This window comes from Pan troglodytes, chromosome 1 (assembly GCF_028858775.2).
Source record: "Pan troglodytes isolate AG18354 chromosome 1, NHGRI_mPanTro3-v2.0_pri, whole genome shotgun sequence".
Taxonomy (NCBI): domain Eukaryota; kingdom Metazoa; phylum Chordata; class Mammalia; order Primates; family Hominidae; genus Pan; species Pan troglodytes.
The window spans coordinates 125,749,297-125,772,896 of record NC_072398.2 but is presented as its reverse complement, the minus strand read 5'-3'; the positions used below and the strand labels follow the sequence as shown (position 1 = coordinate 125,772,896).

The 23,600-nt window shown below is 33.1% G+C and overlaps 1 long non-coding RNA gene across 5 annotated transcripts in view; it reads right to left on the bottom strand.

Moving 5' to 3' along the window:
* Positions 1–437: 437 nt before the first annotated feature.
* The window catches only part of LOC104001777 (uncharacterized), a 28,452-nt gene continuing 5,289 nt past the window's right edge, over positions 438–23,600 (bottom strand). Inside the window, exons 2-8 of one of the 5 annotated variants that reach the window (XR_008548330.1) lie at positions 17,286–17,352; positions 15,967–16,121; positions 14,208–14,310; positions 13,319–13,601; positions 11,314–11,429; positions 11,154–11,223; positions 438–530 (exon numbers count right to left, since the gene is read on the bottom strand). This is a non-coding gene — a long non-coding RNA (uncharacterized LOC104001777). Of the gene's footprint in view, positions 531–11,153; positions 11,430–13,318; positions 13,606–14,207; positions 14,311–15,966; positions 16,122–17,285; positions 17,353–23,600 lie in introns of all 5 variants that reach the window. The other 4 variants (XR_010152920.1, XR_008548329.1, XR_008548331.1 and 1 more) reach the window with 4 other exon arrangements.

Sequence of the window (23,600 nt, the reverse complement as noted above, 5' to 3'; positions counted from 1 at the left end):
AATATGTTCGCTATATGTACCATGAGAGGCAATTTATAGTCCCAACTATTCTCTTAAAACCAAGCTAGAGATTCCATAATTAGTAGCTGCATTCAATGTCATCTACGAAGGTGGAGTTTCTTCTCCAGTTCTAGAATACGTGTTTGAATATCCAATGACCTGTTACATAAACTTTATAACTAAATATAAGTCAAATTTGTCGGCTGTTGCTCAACCCTTGGGATTCAAGTCAATTGTCTCTTATGACACATGGAGGCAAAAAGCAGTGTAATTGTTTTTCAGTTTTTAAAATGTGCTATAAATGTAGTGAACAAACACTTCAGTTTGCCCGGAAAAGTCTCAATTTATGCCTGCTGCAATGAAGTACCGTAAGTGTCCCAGTTTGGATGATAAACAAGGTGGTTAACGCTACCCATAAACTCACTTCTGATAGTGTAGTTGTTATCATACTGACTTTTATTTGGAGGAGAAAAGTTCTGCAAGATCAATGCATATTTCTTCAGATGTAGGAGGTGTCCTGAAATGGCAATCTGCAGAAAATGGAAGGGTAAAAACATAGAAGTTTGAAAATGGTGACCAAAATTAATAAAGGGATGTATGATCTCCTAAATACCCCATAAAATGTTCTTGAAGTAAAATTTCACAGAACCAACTAACTATATAGGCAGGCACTATTGTTTACAAATTGATTCACAAATTGTAAATGGCAATGGGTGAATGAGCTCTCAGAGCATTTCACAGTACTAAGATTAAAATACATGCTACTTCTCTGATTGCTGTAAACAGTAGTTTTTTTATTTTATTGCAGATCTTTAATTCTACCATTCCAGAAATGACAGTTTTAAAAGTGTGATAAAAATGAAATTTCAATACACTGTCAATCATCCTGATTCCGTATTGACTGAAGAAGAATAAAATCCACTTCTCAAGAATTGGCTTATTGTATGCTCGTGTCTTACAATTATTGTCTCATTGATTCTGCCAAAAGAGAGTTAATTGAATTTTAAGCATATTGAAATGATGTTTTTATTCTGACAATATCTTTATTCCTTACAAATAAATTTAGAGCATAAATAAGAATATATAAAATAATAGTTATTATTCATACTTCCCATGAAATATGAATATTTGATTACCTCTGTGACTTAGATGATTTATACAACATATGTATTGATTGAGATTAAAAATTAGACTGCTTAAATCTATTACCTGTTTTCTTATTCCTTATCAACCTTCCTGATCATAATTTCTGGTGTTGAAATACTACTTAGAACATTTTTTAAATGCAGTCATTTTAAAATCCTGTGCTTGAGGATAGGAATATGTTCTAAGAAATTCATTGTTAAGAGATTTTTGTCACTGTGTGAACATCATAGGATGTACTTACACAAACCTAGGTGGTGTAGCCTACTGCACTCCTAAGGTATATGAATAGCCTACTTCTCCTAGTTTGTAACCCTGTACATTACGTTACTGTATTGACTACTGTGGGCAGTTGTAGTAAGACAATGGTACTTACCATTGTGTATATAAGCATAGAAAAGTTCCAATAAAAATATAATATTATAACTTTATGAAACCACAGTCATATATGCAGTCCATCATTGACTGAAACATTCTTATATAGTGCACAGTTGTACCATATTTATAATAAAAATATTGTGATGAATATTAACTTAATTTTTTAAATGTTTTTGGCTTTAATTACTACAATGTTACTTGACTTATTTTTCTATATACTCTTGTGTCAAGGCTAGCCTGTTAATTAAACTGTTTTAAGTTCCAGAAAAACTGCAAATGCAAATTCTATCATTTTATTCACTAAATTATCAAATAATTTATTCCAATAACACATTTACTTGATCTTCTCTTTAGATGACATTATAGTTATTAAGGTTAAGGTGTGCATTATGTTTCTATTTTATAATTACAAATATATTTAATCTACCGATGTATTTTAAACAATATAAATTATACTAACATTAGTTGCTTCTGAAAGACTCTAATAACATATTCTCATCACTAAATTTACAAGATACTTTGCTAAATTTATTTTTTTATAATACATATACATACGCACACACTGTGAAATTTTGGAAATGTAAAAGTATAAAGAGAGAAATTAAACTGTCCTATAATGCCATTTATTTATAAATAACTAACGTAAACATTTGCATGTTTTCTGTCATTGTTTTTTCGTAACTGTTGATGTATTTTATACTGTAGACCTTTTATGTGATAGCTTTTCTGTGATCGTATCTTCCTTTTTTAAGTAGATGTCAATGTCTCTAGTGTTTTATAATTAGAAGCCTATGTCATAGACAATAAGGGTGGTATTTCTACACAGTTTTTCCTCTGCTATCAGTAAGCCTGCCACTTATTGAACTTGAACCTGAGCTCATTTTCCATTTTGACATGCCAATTACGAGCCTAAAACAAGTAACTGTAAATAATACCATTTAACATTTAGAACAGTACAGAGTACAGCTCTCCAAATGAGTTTAGGAATACTTAGAGCCAGATTTGTTTGTGACAATGTAAGTTGATACTATTGACATTTAGGATGTGAACTCAAAGGAGCTAAACATCCTGCAATGTTCTGGTTATTTCCTACCAAAAAGACATACTGCTAACATTGAGACACAGATGGGCATTTAAGAACAAATGTTTTTACTTAAAAAAAAAAAAAAAAAAAAAAACTTGCCTTGCTCAAGATACAAGAATGTATTCCCAGGAAAATATATGTTGGCTCTAAGTATCTTTCCTCTTTTGCATGGTGTTTCAAATTATTTATCAGCTATGCTTCATGGATCATGATTGGAGTTATGACATTTTTCCTAACTGCAAAGAAGGAGAAACATTTCTCCTCCATTTTCTTGTTGGCTTTGTTGTTGTCAGTGGATTCAAGGAACAGACGTAAAACAACTGATTATTATTTTTTTTAACCAGAAGCTTTAATCTCTGCCAGAGAAATCCTTTTAATACATGAGAAAAAGTAGGTGGAAAAAATGGCACAATAATTATTCTGAAGATTGGGGATAGAATGCTGGGTATATTGGAAAGAATAGGCTATATTCAGGGAAGGGTCATGCCATTCATTACAGAAGAAAAGAAAAGGATGGATGTTACTGCCAGTAAATGATGATAACATGGAATTATATTGTTCCTGCTTATTCATGCTATTTTCTCAAACTCAAATCTCTCTACCAAAATCTAGACTGTTATATTCAACTACATTATTAACTTTGCTATTTGAATGGCTGTTTTATTACCTAAATATTAGTAAATCAAAAGCTGACTTTTTGACCATCACCCCCAAACCTGCTCCATCCACAGCCCCCACTTCAGTTTACTAAAACTGCCTTTACAGTTGTATAGATTAAGAACAATGGAGTCATTCTTGACTCCCTTTGCAATCCATGTTCAGTCCATCAGGAAATTGTATTGAGTCTGTTTTTAAGAACATAAACAAAATATGACCCTTCTTTATCTCTTCCACTGCTATAATCCTGGGACAACCCACCATGAATTATTACTTGGATTACTGTAATAAGCTGCCAATTAGTTAATGCTCTTTGTTTTAATTCTTACCCCAGAAAACTTGATTCTATTGCAGATAGTCTTTGAAAAATAAAATGTGATACTGTCATTCCGCTCAAAATGTTGCAATGTTTTTTCGTGTCATGCAGAGTAAATACCAGATCTTGTAATTGTCTTCTCTGAGACCTATCTTGGTAATTTCCCCTTTCACTCTGTTCTGAGCACATTGGTATCCTTACTCCTCCCCCAATACTCTAGGCACACTTTCACCTTATGATGCATGCACTAGAAATATTCCTGGAACACACTTAGATTTTATATTTTCATGAATAACTTCTTCATCTCTTTCAAGTCTTTACTCACATGTTACTCTTTCATTGAAGGTTATAACTAATCACATTAGGGATGTTACTCTTTACTTATACTTCTGATTTATATTACTCTTTCTTTTATTCATGTAGTTGTACTTCTTTCTTTTACTTATATAGTTATCTTTTATAACAAGATACTTTATTCAGTGATATAGCCTAAGTGCCTAGAACAGGGTTCTACACAGGACAGGAGCTCAGGAAATAATCGTTGAGTGGGTGAATGAATATGAACCTGAGAGGGAAGGTTATCTGCAGAGAGTGATTTAATGGCTGCTTTTCAATCTTCGACATGTTTTTCACCACAGAGCTTTTGACACAGTTAGCCTTGCCTTCTACTTGGAAATATTTCTCCATATAATCAAGGTTTCTTTCCTACCACTTTGGAAACTCCACTTAAATATGTTTCTTGCCTTTAAAATGTTGAAGAACTTCACTTCTTATTACTGAACATGCTCCACAATTATTCTGGATGCTTTTTAAAAATAATCTTATGCATTTTAATATAATTATATGGTAAGTATTCCCACATATACATCTCTACTGACATATGTGAAATTACGGAGTCTTGCAAGTTGTAGCTGTAACTGTAGCTGGATATCTTCACTTAAATTTTGTTGTCTTTTTAATCTCCATACTGCTAACCAGTTCTCTTATTTTATCCTATACAGAGAAGCCATAATCATATATTTAACATGTAAATTAACTTTTGTTACTTTCATCATACATATAAAACAAAGAATGGCTTTTCTACTCAGCTAAGTCCTCCATGATTGGCCTATACCTACCTCTCTAAACATATTTTCTACAAATCTGATTCTTACTAAATCTGCTTAAGCCACAATGGCTTTTTCAATATCCTCATCTCAGAGTTGTTTCAGTTATTGTTCTTACGTCCTACTGTCCCCATAATTTATCCTAGTACCTGTTCACATGATACTTTCCTAAATGTTTCCTCCCTACCTAAAATTGCATCAACTTCTATTTTTCTCAGCCAGCACTAACCCAGTTGAAAATAATACCACATTTTTGTTAATGTGATTGTTTACCCCAATTTTCTGTTTTCTCATCAGGCTTCATGTGGGTAAGGATCATGACTGTTGCATTTTTCTATAAAAAAAATTTGGTAGAGGCCGGGCATGGTGGCTTATGCCTGTAATCCCAGCACTTTGGGAGGCCAAGCCGGGCGGATCACCTGAGGTCGGGAGTTCGAGGCCACCCTGACCAATATGGAGAAACTCCGTCTCTTCTAAAAATACAAAAATTAGTCGGGTGTGGTTGCTCATGTCTGCAATCCCAGCTACTCGGTAGGCTGAGGCAGGAGAATCACTCGAACCCAGGAGGCAGAGGTTGTGGTGAGCCGAGATTGCACCATTGCACTCCCGCCTGGGCAACAAGAACAAAACTCCGTCTCAAAAAAAAAAAAGAAAAAAAAAATTGGTGGCCATTATCCTAATTCACTTATAAGAGAGAACATGCAGTATTTGGTTTTCTTTTCTTATAAGTGACAGCTAAACTTGCATATGTTTGGACACAAAGAGAAAGAGAAGAACAATAGATGCCAGAACCTACTTGAGTTTGCAGGGTGGGAAGAGAATGAGAGTTAAAAACTCTCCTATCAGGTACAATGCTCACTACATGGGTGATGAAGTCATTTGTGCACCAAACCCCAGAGAAATGCAATTTACCCATGTAACAAACATGCATACCTGCGTATATACCCTTAGAACCTACAATAAAAGTTGAAAAAGAAAAAATATGTATATATTTTATGTATGTATATATATACATACAATATATATTTACAGTCTTCTTAAGTCTTATGTATATATATTTATATATACATAAAATATATATGACTATATATAGTCTTAAGTCTTATGTATATATATTTATATATACATAAAATATATATGACTACATATATAGTCTTAAGTCTTATGTGTATGTATATATTTTATGTATATATATGTGTATATGTGTATTTATGTATATATTTATGTATATATATGTCTTAAGTCTTATGTGTATGTATATATTTTATGTATATATATGTGTATATGTGTATTTATGTATATATTTATGTATATATATATGTCTTAAGTCTTATGTATATATATTTTATTATATATACAGATATATTTTCATATATATACATAAAGTGTATATATATATATATTTATTCTCATATAAAATAAAGAATGCTTAAGAAGAGGATGGAATGCCATAAGACAGAAGATAAACAGGTATGTCAAGGGTCTCCAAGATCACCTTCAGGCTCAATGATTCACTAGAGGTACTCAGGAAAGTTGTTATACTCATGCTTACATTTTTAAGAGTGAAAGAATACAGATTACAATCAGCAAAAGGAACAGGTCTGTGGGACAAGGTCCAAGTAAAACCAGACTCAAGCTTCTAGGTGTCTTCTGTTGGTAGAGTTTCAATGACCTGTTTAGATCTCCCAGCAACAACTTGTGACAACACATGGAAAGCTAAAGTGTTATCAATCAAAGAAACTCATGCAGCTTTGGGTGTCCAAAATCTAAATTGGAGGCTGACATGTTTTGACTGTGTTCCCACCCAAATCTCATCTTGAATTGTAATTCCCATAATCCCCACATATCGTGGGAGGGATCCAGTCTGAGGTAATTGAATCGTGGGGGCAGTTACCTCCATGCTGCTCTTCTTGTGATAGAGAGTGGGGTGCTTTTATAAGGTTACCCCAAAATTTGGAAGCAACTTTGGACTTGGGTAACAGGCAGAGGTTGGAAGAGTTTAGAGGGCTCAGAAGAAGACAGAAAAATGTGGAAAAGTTTGGAACTTCCTAGAAGCTTAGTGAATAGCTTGGACCACAATGCTGATACTGATATGGACAATGAAGTCCAAACTGAGGTGGTCTCAGACAGATATGAGGAATTTGTTGGGAATTTAAGTAAAGGTCATTCTTACTATGTGAAGAGACTGGTGGCATTGTATTCCTGCCCTAGCTATCTGTGGCACTTTGAACTTGAGATAATTTAGGGGATTTGGCAGAAGAAATTTCTAAGTGGCAAAGCATTCAAGAGTAGCATAAAAGTTTGAAAAATTTGCAGCCTGACAATGGGATAGAAAAGAAAACCCACTTTCTGGGAAGAAATTCAAAACTGCTGCAGAAATTTGCATAAGTAACAAGGAGCTGAATGTTAATCACCAAGACAATGGGAAAAATGTCCCCAGGGCATATCAGATACCTTCACAGTAGCCCCTTCCATCATAGGCTCAGAGGCCTATGAGGAAAAAATGGTTTCCTGGGCTGGGCACAGGGCCCCCCTGCTGTGTGCAACCTAGAGACTTGGTGCCCCATGTCCCAGCCACTCCAGCCACGGCTAAAAGGGGTAGAGGTACAACTCAGGCTGTGGCTTTAGAGGGTTCAAGTCCCAAGCCTTGGCAGCTTCCACATGATGTTGAGCATGCAGATACACAGAAGTCAAGAATTGATGTTTGGGAATGTCTACCTAGATTTCAGAGGATGTATGGAAATGCCTGGATGTCAATGCAGATGTTTGCTACAGGATGAAGCCCTCATGGAGAACTTCTGTGACAGCAGTGGAGAAAGAAAATGTGGGGTCATAACCCCAGACAGAGTTAGGTGATAATCCCTGACAGACTCCCTGCTCGCATGGCCTTGTGGAGCTGTGAGAAGAGAGACATCATCCTCCAGAACCCGGAACGGTAGATCCATCAACAGCTGGAACTGTGCACCTGGAAAATCCTCAGGTACTCAATGCCAGCTTGTGAAAGTAACTGGGAGTGGGGCTGTACCCTGCAAAGCCACAAGGGAGCCAAAGCTCAAGGCGATGGGAGCCCACCTCTAGCATTCACCAGACCTGGGTATGAGATGTGGAATCAAAGAAGATTATTTTGGAACTTTAAGGTTTAATGACTGCCCTATTGGATTTCAAACTTGCTTGGGCCCTGTAGCCTCTTTGTTTTGGCCAATTTCTTCCATTTGAAATGGGTATATTTACCCAATGCCTGTAACTCATTGTATCTAGGAAGTGATGAACTTGCTTTGGTTTTACAGTCTCATAGTTGGAAGAGACTTGCCATGTCTCAGATGACATTTTGGACTTGGACTTTTGAGTTAATGCTGGAATGAGTTATTACTTTGGGGGACTGTTGGGAAGGCACAATTGTGTTTTAAATTATGAGGATATGAGATTTGGGAGGAGCCAGGGACAAAATGGTATGGCTTGGCTGTATCCTCACCCAAATCTCATCTTAAATTGTAGTCCCATAATCCCATGTGTGGAGGGAGGGACAAGTGAGAGGTAAATGAATCATGGGGATGGTTACCCTCATGCTTCTGTTCTTCTGATAGTGAGTGAGTTCTCATGAGATCTAATGGTTTTATAAGGGGCTTTTTTCTCTTTGCTCTTCACTTCTCCTTGCTGTTGCTATGTGAAGAAGGATGTGTTTGCTTCTCCTTTTGCCATGATTGTAAGTTTCCTGAGGCTTCTCCAGCCATGCTAAACTGTGAGTAAATTAAAGATCTTTTCTTTACAAATTACCCAGTTTTGGGTATGTCTTTATTAGCAGCATAAGAATGGACTAATATAGGGGCCTACCACATAGGCATCTAGTCCCTGCATGACTGACTTCAGCTACTCAGGTTCCAGTCCCTTAGGATGAATACATTCAGATACCATAAATCACAGTGTAAGCATAAGCTACCTGATCACACTGGTCCTTCAGGACCAAAGCTTTAGGGATACATAAACTCACTTATCAAACAAACAAAATATTCTAAGGTCTCAGAGATTATCTTTCTTCCTAAGCTGTCAAACTACTCTGTTTTTCTGAATATGTAGAGTTTGAGCAACCTGCACATGCTGATTTAACCATTTCCTCCAGAAAATTAAGTTTAAATAGAAGGAGCTACTATTTTTTTTAGGCGTTGATGTTCTCAAAGTACAGGTTTTAAATAAATAAAACCTCACTCTTCATGGAACTGATATGTGCAAATTTCAGTTTCCATGATTTAGAGAAAATAACACCATTCCCCAAACAACGAAGTGAAATTTTTAGTTACCACAAAATGTAAACTGTAATTGCATAAAGTATAAACTTTGCTGCTGGTTCTGCAGCCCACAAATTACCATGTTTGCAACAGAGTCATGTCCTGATCAATGACTAATCACGGCTTTTCTTGTGATTCAGTTTACACACAGATAACAAATGTGTAGTGTTGTTTCCTTTTCTCCTAGTGATAAGTTTACATGACATCTTATAAAAATGAAACCATATATTGTATCCATAATACCATTATATATTAATATAATATAGTATTTTAATAGAGTATAGTGTATATTCGTTGTATAATACCATTATTGTATTATATACAGTATTGCCTATGTAAACAAAAAAGTATCTGAGAAAAGTCTCAATCAATTTAGAACGTTTATTTAATATTTCGCCAAGGTTAAGGACATGCCTGTGACACAGCTGCAGGAGGTCCTGATGACATGTGCCCAAGGTGGGGGGATACAGCTTGCTTTTATACATTTTAGGGAGACAAGGGACATTAATCAATATGTGTAAGATATACATTCTTTTGGTCCAGTAATGTGGGACAACTCTAAGTGGGGGCTTCCAAGTTAGAAGTAGATGAGAGTCAAAAGGTTGCATTATTTTCAGTCCTTGATTAGCCTTCCACTGAATACACAATTTGAGCTCTTGATCGGCCTTCCAATGAACACACAATTTAGTCTGGCTCAGTGAATCTGCATTTTTACATAAACAATAGGGTAGAGGAAGTAATCAGATATGCATTTGTCTCAGGTGAGCCTCAGAGGGATGACTTTGAGTTCTGTCTGTCCTTTGCCCAAAAGGAATTTCCTTGTGGGCAAATTGTGAGAAAGATATGTAGCTTTTTATATTTTAGCAATCATATTTAGAAATATAATGGAAAGTGTGTTTGTCTGACATAGTTCCCAGCTTGACTTTTCCTTTGGCTTAGTGATTTGCGGGTCCTGAGGTTTATTTTCCTTTCACATATATAATATATTATAATATTATATGTAATCTCTATATAACATATAATATTTGTATAACACTATATAGATTTTACAGGTGAAATGACAGATTGTGGCAAAGTTGACACTGCCACTGCTTGAAAGGCTCTAAATAAGCAGCCAGAGTAATTTAGTGAAGTTGAACTTATCAATGTAAATAAAGAAGCTGATTACGGTAAAAGGCTAGAGATGACATACAGGAAGTAAAAACAACACAAAACTTCACATTCCTATAACTCTCCAAGATATTTCTTAATGTTGAAAGTGTAAAGAATAAAATATTGGGGGCTGATCCAAATTTAGAAAGGAATATAACAATTCTCCAAGACATACAAAAAGATGCTTGCTTAGTGGTGTAAGTTATACAACCACAAGGCAATCAATGTTCAAAATATTCTTGATAAGATTATTTTTACAAAGAAAACAATTTTTTAATTTTAAAAATTACAGTGTACTAAATAAATATTAGTTTTACTATTTTTTATTTCCCTATATATTTTATCACCCACAGTAAGAGCATTTTAAAATTTTTAACAAATATTTTATAGGTCATGGAACAATCATAATTTTCCCCATTGATTATTAAGGTTTATTGGCACAGTTTCAGCTTTCATAGAAATTTTTATGGTCTCACACTCTCATGCAAAGTGAAGTCTGTTTGTATCTTAAATTATCATAAAATTCTACTCGTTTTTGTCTTTCCTCTCCTTTACCTTATTGATTGCTGAAGGACAGGACTTCGATTTGCATATTCCATATAATAAGTACCAGATAACAAAATTTGAATAAAAGTAAAATAATCCAATGAGCATAATTAATTTGCCATAGATGGGTAGTTAACACTGAAATAAAATATGAGATAATTGAATAAAAAATATAAATGTCTCTGCCATCCTGGACTTTTAAAATGTATTTATCTCATTAAAGCAAATATGTACTTAAAAGACTCAAACAGTTTAACTATATTCACAGGCCCCAATTCCCTAATTACTTTCCACCTGTGCATGCCGTTCTGCACTTTCTCACTGTATCTCTATAAAATTGCATTTTTTTCCCTTAAGCTCCATATATCCTAAAAATGGGTAGAAGATTATATCAGTTATCTGTTGCTACATAACAATTTACTCCAAATTGATCACCTTAAAACAAAAGTTTCTAATGACAGAATGCTGAATGTGGCTCAGCTGAATACCTCTGGCTAAAGTTTCTTGTTTTTTCAATCACGCTGTTGTCCAGGGCTGGAGTTTTATCTGAAGGACAACCTGGGGAGGGTGGAATGTCAAGTTCATTTATTTGGTTCGTGGCAATATTTAGGTCCTCAAAGATGTTGGATGAACAGCCTCAGTTTCTACCTGGCTGTTGTCTGGAGCCTCTCACTTCTTGCAATTTTAGACTTTTCATAGGGTATCTCACAGTATGACAAATGTCTTCCCAGAAAGTGAGCAAGCCAGAGAGTGAAGAAGAGCACCTTAGATGAAAGTCAACAGTCAATTTTGTAAAGTAGTCTTCCAAGTAATGTCTCATTATATATGCAGTATTTTATTACTTATTAGCATCTCAAAGAGTCCAGGACACACTCAAAAAGAGAACATTTCACAAGGTACAAATACCAGAAATAGAGATATGTAGGAACAAATTTAGAGACATCTTATCACAAAGGCTTTTCAGATTTCAATTTCAACCTATTGATATTTGGGACAGCATCTGTTTATTTATGGGATTTGGGATCTGAGGAATAATATCTGATTTTTTTTTTTTGGCAAGCCTCTTGCCTATCCATTACCAACAGTCAAAGGGGAAAATATTGGCCTCTATATCATCTTCCATTGCACACAGGCCCATGAAGAGTTTATGGGGAGATTTTGAGCTTGCCAGTGGTGGTATAGCCAATTGAAAAATACAATTTATTTGAAAATATAAATTCTATAAATTATCCAGAGAAAAATTAGTTTGTAATATCTAGAGGTTATCAGAGAATATTGTTTTTCAACTTATTTTGATTTACTACACACACATGCATACACACAAACACATATATATATGAAGAGATAATCTACGATCAATTTTATGATTAAAGTAAAAGTATTAAGGACTTCCCCAAATCAGAGGTTATTCAGTCTAGGCAAGGAAAAAAACATGATAAACTTTCAGGATATCAAAACTAGTCGAAGATATTTTTCTTTATTCTCTGATCAAAACAATATTAAAGAATCATGAAATGTAATGCATAGTAGATTCAGTATTATGCTATCTTACTCTTTTATATTAAAATACTAAGTATAATTTCAAAATGAATATGGATGAGGAGGTTAAGTCATTTATTAAACTAGCAAAAATTACTGAAAAAAATCACACCTCCATTATCTTATGTGATGCTAGGTAGAAAAGTATTAACATAAAAGAGTGAATTAATTATCTCAATTAGACATTCCTGTAAAATTATAATGACCTCCTACTAATACCAAATATAAATACCATTAATAAAATGTTAATGGTATAAACTAGGGAAAGGCTGTTGTTTGGAGCAGACGATAATATCATGGTCTTGATTTGTTATAATTTAAAATAAAACATATGAATTTAGGATAGCTGGCTGGCTTGAAAATAGGGAGAAGCCCATAAATAATTTTTTTCTCAATGCAATCAACAGTATATAAAAGAAAAAATCTCCAAAACCATAATAGTTTCCTTTTGTGAATTGTGTTTCTGCACACATTGTCAAAACTTCTTAATCCAAAATTGAAATACATGTTAATATAGGAGGAAAATGAGTTTTTGTTGCTCCGTCTGTTGGTTTTGGGATCCTCCAGGAAAAGAATGCTTTATCTGTGCCCAATGCTTTCTTATGCCCTTTAAATATGTAAATTTTGATGCTGGGTAAAAATTATTATTTGCTTGAAGCTGCTTTTATAATTCAAAACTTTGCATTTGATATTTTTCAATTGAAAGATATCTTTTTGTTTTATAGTAACAAAATTAATCAATACACAGCAAAGTTTTTGACAGAGCCTATTCTCACTGGAAACTTGTAAGCTTCTGTATTTGTAGCAATTCGAGTACTTTATCTGTTAAGAAATGTATACATGCATTAATACAACTTGTTTGGATAGGGTGGAACCATTTCAGAATTCACCAAAATTCTATTTTTTTCATTCTAACTGTACATTCACCAACTATAGGTGAATATTGGTGCTTTAAAATGTAAACCCTTAATTTGGTTGTTTTGTTTTATAGATTATTTTTATAAAATCATATACATCTTCAAGCTGTTTTAGCATATGATGAAAGATAATAGATGTTGGATGAAATTTTAGGTGCACTGAAAGCTTTGAACAGGACTATAACTGATTGACTCACTTAAGAATTAAACTTGAGGCCAGGAGCGGTGGCTCATGCCTGCAATCCCAGCACTTTGGGAGGCCGAGGTGGACCGATGGACTGAGGTCAGGAGTTTGAGACCAGCCTGGTCAAAATGGTGAAACCCCGTCTCTACTAAAAATACAAAAATAGCTGGGCCTGGTGTCAGGCGCTTGTAATCCCAGCTAGTAAGGAGGCTGAGGTGGGAGAATTGCTTGAACCTGGGAGATGGAAGTTGCAGTGAGCCGAGGTCGCGCCATTGTACTCCAGCCTGGGAGGGAAACTGTCTCAAAAAAAAAAAAAAAAAAAAAAATTAAACTTGAGGCTTTAATGGTGCCCCACCCTGCTGCAATAGACTATTTAATATATTTTTCACCAAATAAATTTATTATTTAATATTTTGTTCTCACTTAAACGTTAAAAATTACAAAAACTGCCTCCTGTGGCTATTATTTTTGTCATATTTAATATAATTTCAATGTTTTAGAATAAATATATAAACACATTTATTTTTGATAGTAGAAAACAATGAACTGTTTTCTACATTTATTTAGGTATATTCTTTAGTATGCGTCCATTATAATTTTAAAAAATTAATTTTTAAATATTTAGTTTCAAGCAACAATTATGAGAAAATGTTTTGTACACTCTATTTGAAGATATAGTTTCTAAAAATTCTTCATGTTCTAAAAATTCTTCATGAATTTAATATGCTGATTATTCTTACAATATTTTTTATACTTATGGCTGCTTTGCAAAATATAAGATAATTTATCTTAGATTATCTTAATATATGATTAAGGACAGAGAAAATTTAACTTGATCAAAAACGTAGGAACTGATTTATACATTTTTAAAAATTGACTTTATTGGATCTTTGGAAACTTACTTTTTTCCTCTGAGTGGTTCAGTTATGCAGACCTCTGCATTGCACAGGTATTTTGTTCCCATATATTTTCTCATTGCAACTCTTTTCTTCAGCATGTTCTATCCTTATTTAAAAAGGGGATTTTAGAATGTTAGCAGTTTGAATTTCAATAATGCGGTTGCTAGGAGAGGGGAAGGTATTCTAAGATACAGGGTCTCTCTTTTTTTGAATTTAAACTTTGAGTACAAAGGCTGAATAGGAAACCTACATGTCTTCATTATTACCTCTTTGGTAGGGTAAAAAATCCATACCATGAATATGGATTCACTATGTCACTAAGCAAAATTTGAGTTTTATTTCTGTATTCTATTGGCAGGAAAATAAAATTTTTATAAATAAATAACTTTTTAAATGGAGAGAGATTTCTGAACTTATTACCTTTAAGTTTTTCATTATCCCCTTACTGAGGTGCTTTGTGGTGCTAACATTTTAAAGTCAAAGGATTTTGCTGAACCCAAATAAAAACATATAAAGATTTCAAGAACCTATTTTGGATTTTTAAATGGTTATATTTAGTTGAAGAAATTTAAATTACCTATTTCTACGTAATCTTTTTATGCAGCCACCATGTACTATGTTTGTGTACGTTTGCAAATGTGTACATATATGTAGTTTATGAAAATTATTCCATATTACTTTAGTATTTCTCTTCTTTCTATTACTTGCTTTTATTTAATTCAGGTGAATAATGTGTGTGTATAATATGGTTTGTCTGTGTCCCCACCCAAATCTCATCTTGAATTGTAGCTCCCATAATTCCCACGTGTTGTGTGAGGGACCTGGTGAGAAGTAATTGAATCGTGCGGGCAGGTCTTTCCCATTCAGTTCTTGGGATAGTGAATAAGTCTGACAACATCTGATGGTTTTACAAAGGGGGTTCCCCTACACAAGCTTTCTTGCCTGCTGCTGTATAAGATGTGTCTTTCTTCCCGTTTACCTTCTGCCATGATTGTGAAGCTTCCCTAGCCATGTGGAACTGTGAGTCAATTAAACCTGTTTCCTTTATAAATTACTCAGTCTTAGGTATGTCTTTATTAGCAGCATGAGAACAGACTAATACAGTATAGTTGCATGTCCATACACACACACACATATATATATCTATAACCATTTAAACTTATGTCTGTAACTTTATATAAAATTACATTTTACAGCCAGGTGCGGTGGTTCACGCCTGTAATTCCAGCACTTTGGGAGGCTAAGATGGGCAGCTTACGAGGTCAGGAGCTCGAGACCAGCCTAGCCAACATGGTGAAACCTCATCTTTACTAAAAATACAAAAATTAGCCAGTTGTGGTAGTGGGCGCCTGTAATCCAAGCTACTCGGGAGGTTGAGGCAGGAGAATTGCTTGAACTCCAGAGGTGGAGTTTGCAGTGAACCAAGATCATGTCACTGCACTCCAGCCTGGGCAACAGAGCAAGAGTCCGTCTCGAAATAAAAAGAAAAATTGCATTTTATTATGCATTTGGAAAGATAGACTAATTCATAAATAGAAAGACTAAAATTATCAGTACATGCCTGTCTTTCTTTTGTGACACACAATATGTACTGAACAATTGAGAAGATGATTTTATTCAGGCTATTGCAATACAGCAAACATTCATTAATGACAAACATCTTAAAAAAAGAAAGGAGGCTTAGAGTAGTATAGCTTCAGGTACAAGGGAGTCATCCCCAAGATGTGGGGGAGTCATGGGGCAGAGTGACAGTAAGTCTTACCTGAAGAGTGGAGGTGGGTAGTTCTTGTCACATGTAAAAAGTAGGTGGTCCTTGGACACACAAAGTGGTGAAAAGATATCTCAATTTTTGTTGTTTTCCAGAAGCACGATCATCAGCTAAAGTCCAGCATTGCCATATATTTGATAATTATTAACCTAAAAAGGAAAAGAAGGTGAAATTACATTAAAAGTTTCATTAATTAAATGAATCTTGGTTATGGCACTTGGAAAAAATAGCAAACTTTTCACCCAAAGTGTTTTATTGGACAATGTTTCGCTGAAGGTATTACAGTTTAGCTGGAGTATACCTTGTTTACTTGACTTTTAACATATATAAATAAAAGAGTATTTGGTTATTGTTGTGTCTATATAACGTCTTCTTTGAAAAAATATTAATTTAAGAGCAAATCAAGCTTACCATTTCAATGAAATGAGCCAAAAGACACAACTTAGGACCAAACTATCTCTTTAAAAATAATTTTTCTTTTTACAAACAAAAAGTGAGTTACTTCTCATGTATTAATCTATGTAAATTTCCAGGCTTTGTATTAATATCTTTTAAAAATACATTAATGCCATTTTTATTGAATGTTTTATGAAACATTGAATACATCTAAAATCAAGTAGTTTGCACTTAAGGACTTCATTATATTCTTTCAACTGTATTGCTTCTAGAAATGTTAGTAACTTGTTCTAAAGAAGTATATAAAATGTTTATTCTGCATGTAAAATGTTAGTGTAAAGTACAATGTATTTTGTAGCCTACTCAGTATTAATCAGAGGAGTAAAATGTAACAATATTAGAATGTTAAAAGAGTCATACTAATACAATAAGTATGTTTTAAATTCATACAAGAAAGTCGAAGATTAAAAGTATATTTCAGGCAGTAAGATCAACACACTAAGTTATTATAATAAGATATTCAGCATTATGAGAATCACTGCCCATTTCATCAATGACTATATTAGACAAAATGGAGTACAGAAGTTATTGGCTAAGATGTTTAAAAGGATAAAAGCCCAGAAAGTATAGATTTATGATAAATTCTGAAAACAGGAATTTACTAGAAGATGGGAAATGTATTTACTTTTATATTTTTATTTATTTATTTTGAGACAGTCTCTCTGTCGCGCAGGCTGGAGTGCAGTGGCCTGATCTTATCTCAATGTAAACTTCGCCTCCTGTGTTCAAATGATTCTCCTGTCTCAGCCACCTGAATAGGTGGGATTACAGGTGTGTGCCACCACGCCGACTAATTTTGTATTTTTATTAAAGACAGAGTTTCACCATGTTGGCCAAGCTGCTCTCAAACAACTGACCTCAAATGATCCGCCTGCCTTGGCCTCCCAAAGTGCTGGGATTACTGGCATGACCCACTGAGCCAGGCTAGAAGATGGGAAAAGAACATTCAGTGAGTAAGAATTCAACAAATTGCTTAAATATATTAAAGTATAATCGGTGTAAGGCAGTATACAGCGTTTCCAGTATAGGATTCCTAGTTCCGGACCTGCCTGTCTATGACACCTGTGATGTTGTGCAAAAGGAATATTAATAACTGCTAAACATAAGATTAGAATTAATACACTTACTGGATAAACACACAAAATATCTAAATGTGTATATATAAGTATTTTTATTAGAAGAGAAATTTTATAGATATTTGCCTATATGCATAGACTTAAAAATATATAAATACAGCTGATTTGGTACAATAAAATCTGAATAATAATTTTAAAAGTACAAAAATAAAATTTCAAAAATGTGTACACCTGAAAAACACTAGTCTTCTAAACTCTAGGGAACATTATTGCTTCATTTTGAATTTCTTCAAGATTTTTAAAATTCTTACCTCACTGGCTGTGGGCCCTGGCTCACCTGCACTAGATTTAATTTCAGAATAATAAAATATAATGCATTTTTTGCTTTTAAGGTTTAGTAAATTTTTAAATTAAATGTGGCCTCTGTGTTTTTTCTTTATTGAAATACTTTTAATTATTCTCTTTATATAGAGGTTTTTGATTTATTCATTTTTATTCAAATATCTTTTTGTTTAATGCCTACAATTTATCAAGCTCTATACTTAGACTATAATGATGAACAAGACTAACACAAGTGCTGTGCTAATGGAAAGCTTCAATATCATATCAAACATATATTTATCATGTAATAAATTTCAATTATAATAAAGAATTGAATTTCAGCATTCTATGTGAAGAATTAACAGAAGAATCTATACAGGTTTGTGTTCTCATGCAAATACCCATATAAAGGAATAGTAAGAGTTAAATGTCTTTTCAGGTACAGAAAAACTGACCTAGAGCTTGAAGTAACCATGACAAATAAGGGAACCAAATGAAAGTCAATATAGCTAAGGTATGGAGAATTAAGGGAATAGATACATGAAAAGATCCTAGAAAGTTAGACAGAAAGAAACCCCTGGATGGTATTATTGGCTAGATTTTGGGTTTGTTCAAATATCACTAGGAAGGCCTTGAATTGTTCTATACATCAGATGGCCATCAGTTTTACATTTACAAAAGGAGATCTTAAAGAATGAAGAACAAATAACAAAGTAGGAAGAGTTAATTTTGAAACATCACTTAAGAGAATATTACAATAATCCAGAGAAGAAATGATGGCCACTTGACAATGAGGAACAAAATGGTGGGTGGGTTTCAGAGGTATGTATGATATAGAATAAATTGGATTTGTAATATAATTGATGACAAGAGAATCAAGAATAATTCCAGATTTGGGGCTGAGGGAAAACCATTATGTAAACCATGGTGTAATTTTCTGATTTAGGGAACACAGAAAATACATAAGTTTGGAGAGGAGATTTGTGTTAAATAGGTAGTGCTGTTGAGACAGTTCAAAGTGGATGTCAATAAGAAGCTCCATATTTAGGCCCTAGAGCAACCCCTACTGGATACATGAATATGAGAGCCTCACAAAGAGATTGCAACTGAAATAATGAGAGTAGATGCACACTAAAATTTTTTAAACGTCCACTATAAATTTCAGAAAAACTTTAATCATTAATGAATGTATACATGAAGAGAAGCTGACAAGAGACTACAAAAGAATGTCCAGAAAAATAGCAGGAAAATGTTAAAATGGCATTTTATGGAAATAGAAAATTCAAGATAATATTTTTAGAGAAAAACAAGGCCAACCTTATAGGGTACTAAAGTCAGGGCAAGGCAAATTAGGATTAAGGTATGTTCATTGCATTCATGATATGAGGTCTTTAATAAACTTACTCCAGGTAAGTTCTGGAAGAATTATTCAGGCAGCCCCTTGAAGTGTGTTAAGGAATGGGTGGCTGATGAAGATTCGCAAATAGCATGTGTAAAAAACGTCATAGAAAAGTTTGCTTATGTTAACGCCATAATAGCAGTGTCTACTTAAATCCTGAGAAGAGTTATCAGATACTTACTAACACTATTTTATTCTTCTTTTACAAAATATGTTAAGAATATATATAATGATGAAAGCTCTGACATTTCATAGTGGTTCCTTTTCTGAGTTTAAAAACTTATTTTTTCCTTTTGTTTGGTTTTTAGGCTTGCTTAATATTTACCAGTACTGATTTATATTAAATTTGATGAAGTCTTATAAAAATGACCCTTCACAAATTTTTCACAAAATGATCTTCAAGTCTAGACAAAAAGAAGGATGGAGAAAAAAAAATCACCAGAATCAATCTGCAGTTCAGAAATTCAGTAGCTTTGGGATGCTGGTAATCTCTAATGATTATTGTAAAAACTGGAGATATGAATAAGCAACCAAGTAAAGCAGCCATTGCACATCTTCTTCCTATTTCCCACTTCTCAACTTTGTCTGGAAAACTCTTCCAGTAATAAACTGGTAATTACATCCAACATGATCTTTTTCTTATTCCTATCTCTCCTCCCTACTCCTATAAAATCTTTCCTGCAATAGCAACACTTTTTTGAGGGACAGAAAATGTGTAAGACTGAATATCAAGTAAACTGTCAAGAGAGTGAATACGACTTATCTAAATTGCTCTATTATAATCTTGAAGTATAAAGCAGATCAAGAATAAAAGTCCAAGAAGCAGAATAAACAAATAACTTAAGACTCCCTTAATCCAGTGGGAATTGATTGATTGCCAATATTAAATTTACAATTCATACTAATATATAAATTAGCTACTTATTTCATTGGTAAACTTGTTTACTAATTTATCTAAATTCACAAGCACAAATGTTTTATCTAAAAATCTAACCTCCGTACAAGTGACTATAATTAGAAATATAATATATAATATTTTAATTCAAATATCTCATAGTTATAACTTTTTTATTTTTCCTCACCACAAACAACTGCTACATATATCTGTAAATTTTGCTTTCTTTCTACCTTTCCCTTTGAGATCCTAAGTGTTCTATTACTAAAATTTACATTTCCCACATTGATAGATATTTGATAGGTTTCTAAGTTTTTGCTGCTATAAACGTTGTTAATATGAGCAACTTTAAACATTTTTGGCGTGCATGTGAGTATCTCTAATGAATATACATAAAACTGGAACAAGGAGTTATTGAGTAAACATATCCATTTTTCCAAGATAAAGCATGATTATTTTCCAATGTGGCTAAGAAATTTAAACTCTTAAATATTAGTATTTCACAACTTCCCAGTATATTTTACTTGCTAATTTTTGGTACTTTCAAACTATAAGTTTCATTAACATAGTGGCTATAAAATTATATTTATGTAGTAATTTTTTGCATTTTCTTTATCACAATTAAGGTTCAACATTTTCATATTGTTATTTAATAGTAATCTACTCCCTGAATTTAATTTATTTTTTAAACCTGGCTCTTGCTAGATTTCAAAAGTAACTTATATCGTAATTCTATCTTATATACCACTTGTTTTGGTTGCAAGTCAGTCCAATGAAACGAATCCATGTTTACTCTGTATAATCGATTTCTAAGTCTTCATGAATAAGAAACACAAGTTATGTGCTATTTTTATGCTAGCATTATACACTTTTTCTCTGTGTGTTTGTATACATATGAAATGATATATTTGGGTTCAAAAATTAGGATTATAAAGGGCTTCCAAGGATGCAATTAAGCATTTTGTGTGCTGAGCGTCTTTGTTGATGCTAGTGGTTTCTGTAGCAGTGTTGTTCCAAGTTAAGGAAACATTTTTTTAAAAGGCAATGATTTGTTTACAAGATCCACAGAGCTGGGGGGCTTTGTGGAAATAAATGAGGTCTGGAATTTGAGACCGGCCTGACCAACATGGTGAAACCCCATCTCTACTAAAAACACAAAAATTAGCTGGGCGTGGTGGCGGGCGCCTGTAATCCCAGCTGCTCGGGAGGCTGAGGCAGGAGAATAGCTTGAACTCGGGAGGCGGAGATTGCAGTGAGCTGAGATTGTTCCACTGCACTTCAGCCTGGGTGACAGGATGAGACTCCATCTTAAAAAAAAAATCAAATTAATGTATGACAAAGTGCAGTCTATACACAGATAAATATAGATGCTGTGCTCTCTAGAGAAAATGGAAAATAAAAAAAAAGGACAGTATGTAATCCATCAATGAAGAAGCTGGAAAAATAACCACAAATGTCTAAAACACATGGAAAAGAAGAACTAAAAGGCTTATTCCAGACCTGCAACGTGATGTCAGGAAAATAAGGATCAAAAGGCCCAGAAACGTAGAAATACTTAAAAGAACTGTTCATTTTCTGTTGTTCAAGGTTGTTCTCTCAACTAAGGTAGCATTTTATATGCTGGTTTTATATACTGTGGATTATCCCTAAGACGTGTTTGAAGCACTTTAAACCTTGGTAGATTCATGGATGTTTACTACTTTAATGTGTGTAACTCTGTTTTGTCTTATCACTTATCTTAGTCTTCTGCATTCATATAAGAAGATAAAATTATGCTTATATGAAATTGTAATGTTACCTAATTAAATGCTTCCTTCATGGGATCAGGGCCAATGTCTGCTTGCTTACTAGTCTATGTTCAATGTCTTTCTGGATAATTACCATGTTAGAAAACTTAATAAATGTTCATTGAGAAAATAAAAACTAAAATAATTGTTACCCATTATTTATTATCAAATTATATTTATAAATAAATAAGAATAAAAATTAAATTGTATTAAAATTAAATAATCTATAGCCTCTGTAGGGTAAATCCCATGTGATTTTCTGGCTGTAAACAAAATAGGTATAATCCCTAAGGAATAAATAATTGTGAAAGCAAATGTGAATGAATATATTTTACCAATGGAAACAATGTCTTCGAAATATCAATTATATCTGGAAATAATTGGTTTAATTTAGTTTTAAATTATCAATTATGTAACACAGGGTGCAAGCAAGTCTCTGTGTCTCTGTCGATATTTCTCAGAGAGAAAAAAAAGAGAAACACCTATTCTAACTTAAATCTGATCTTTACTTTTGTTCTTCAAATTAAGTCCTTCCAAGAAAAAATAAATATAAAAGTCCCTTAGGGTTAATAGAATAACTCAAAACATAATCCCAACAACACAGCACTTTCAAAGCTATTATTTACTGAAAACTTGTACTAGTTGCTATGGAAATAATCCTTATTAAGTTCATGTGTAGAGATAACATTTAGTGTAATTTAACCAGAAATGGTGTAGAATAACACAGAAGAAAAATAAAAATTGAATTTTGATGTGAAAATTTAACTAAGTAAGGTGTATTAATTCTAATAATATGTATTATCCATTGTCAGTGTATGGTAATCAGATTATTTCTTTATTAGAAAGAGCTCATAAAATTGAAGGAAGCTTAGAGTAATTTTGTAAGTTCACTATGTTCTTGAAAACGACAGACTTACAGGGGAAAATATTCAACAACTTACTTAAGACTATCAGTTATCCTTCCATAATAACTGTGTCACCAGCTCCTGCAGAATGTCATAGAACTTTATTTAGAATGTTTCATTTTATAATTTGTTTTATCCCATATATTGTAAGACATTAAAATATTAACAAATGTACATGGTTTAGATGAATACCAGCATACATTTTCAATTTGCAAATTATAGCTCACTTAGAAGTTGTAAGGAATTATTTTCTATGGATAAATAATATCATTTATAATAAAGTTTCAAATTGTTTTCCTCAGAAAGATTGAAGTAACTTTTTGTTAATTAACTGCGATATCAGAAATGATTTAGCTAAAAAAGCATGAATAATTTATTAATGTCACAATTATAATTTATATGATTTACAATTATGAATGTCTTATTATTTATTCTACATTTTCAATTTATGTCATTCTTAGGTACTTTCTTAAATAACTATGAATCAAAACATATTGAGAAAGCATTAAAAATATTTTTATTACATTCGTAGGCATTAACTATCTTCCTTATATATTCCTTGACATACTTTATTACTTAAATAAAACATATAACTCTATTTAAATAAAAAATGTAAAATTATATTTTAAAACATGGATATTGTTTTGAAATTATGTATATATCATTTTAGATATAATATTTAATTGTATTCATTTCAATAAATTATTTGATTTTGATTTTCTCTACAGTCTTTTGTGGTCACACATTTAATCACAAAACACGTGTGAATTACGTAATCTTATTCGTAAA